The following is a 1851-nucleotide window of genomic DNA, read 5'->3' as shown; positions in this document are numbered from 1 at the left end:
AAAAAAAAAAAAAAAAAAAAAAAAACCAGACAAACCTTTCAAGAATAACAACAGAGCTATGTGGGATGTGACTCAGTGATCAGCCTCAATTATGAGGAATCACCTGAAAAATAAAGCGTTACAGCCAGTCAATTTACAAATTGCTCATATCATATTGTTAGGGAGGAATACTGATACACAAGCAATCAGCCCATCTTAAATATCACTACCAGCTGGTTCATTTAGGAGCTCAGAACTTCCTGAGTTATCCCCTTTCACTGCAAACAACCACATAGTTTAAATGATTTAATAAGCTTATCAAAATCACCTTAAAACAAATCTTGTCCCTGTGCTTTTACTGGATATTGTTTCAAAATTTCATTCTCGTGATTGTTACAAAGCCTCTTCTGCTTCGTTACCTAATAGATTCTTGTCTAGTTTAACATCCACTTATGCCTAAGCTAGAACTGTCATTTAGTTTAAACAGTTTTTGTGCTACAACTATATGTAATGTATCATAATCCTTTATGACTTAATTTAGCTAAATAAGTCTTTTTGTGTCATCTTGTAAAAACAGTACACTCTTCCCAATATTATTCAGATAGCTTTTCTCTGTTATATCTTTTACCTTGACAATGAGTAAACAGAACTATTCTTAGTACCGTAGATGAAGTACTGTCGATGTGTTACGATTCCCTTCCATGTTTGCAGACAAAATTTTCTTAATAGGCCCAAGGATTTTCTTCATCTTTTAACGGGTTCACCTAACTGCTGATGCCTGCTAATCTTGTAATTGATTCCAAGGTTTCTTCACTTAATATTATATCTTAGCCTAAGGTATATGACCTATTTTTTATACATTATTCAGGTTAATTCCTCATCTGTTGTTCTACTCTTCAAGGCATCCTATGTAAGATGGGGTGATATATGAAAGGTCATCCTGAAGATACATTTTTATATTTTCTGTATTGTCTCCCATCTCCTCCATAATTTCTCCCAATTTTTTTCACCAAAAAATTACATTAGTTCACTATGGTTATTTTCCTCCCACCAAGGTCATAAGCAGTGCTAAACATGATCTATCTTGCAATATGACTTTCAAGAATTACGCTAACCATCTCTTTCCTTCTTTCAACACAAACTGATTCCTCTCCTTTAAGTGGTTCTTCCCCAACTTTATCATTCTTTACTAAAAGCCTATCTTCTCTATTTTAACCTACAATTTTCAGTGTGGTACTGCATCAAATGCTTTACTAGTTCTAAGACAAATGAGATCTGCACCACTTCCTTTTACTATGTCATCTCATAAACAAAAGATATGAGATTACTCTGATCAAATTGTCTCATAAACCTATTTGGAAATTAAAGCATCTAAAATACATCTGTAGTTAGAAATCTGTTCCTCCGTTTCTCCAAGACCCATATTAGATGGGTGCTGGGATAGATGTCCATATTTATTTAGCCTTACTCAGCTTCAAAGGGGCCTGTGGGCTTAACTATCCACATATACAAGGAAGTGTTTACTCAGAAAAGAAGGGCACCTCTTCCTCATGCTTAAAGTTTTATTTTTCTTTAGGACTTACAGATCCCAGACAATATAAGTTACAATTAGAAAGAACACCTGATAAGTCATGGTGCCATCCTTTTTTTTTTTTTTTTTTTTTTAATAATACTCTAATAGTAAAAGTACTCGGGCAGAATGTGATGTCCATGTTCAGCCTGAGAAGGGAGCCAAATCTCAGAATTCCTTAATTACCTCACCATGGCTTTAAATGAGAATAGATGCTACTTCTTATCAACCTGAGACTCTGGGCAGCTATAAATGAATGTGCACAGGTTGTATTACCTAGTCTAAGGGCAGCCTGGATCTAG

The sequence above is a fragment of the Nothoprocta perdicaria genome, unplaced genomic scaffold, assembly GCF_003342845.1.
Source record: "Nothoprocta perdicaria isolate Ctin4 unplaced genomic scaffold, notPer1 scaffold_24, whole genome shotgun sequence".
Classification (NCBI taxonomy): Eukaryota; Metazoa; Chordata; class Aves; order Tinamiformes; family Tinamidae; genus Nothoprocta; species Nothoprocta perdicaria.
Note: the sequence above shows the minus strand (reverse complement) of the source record.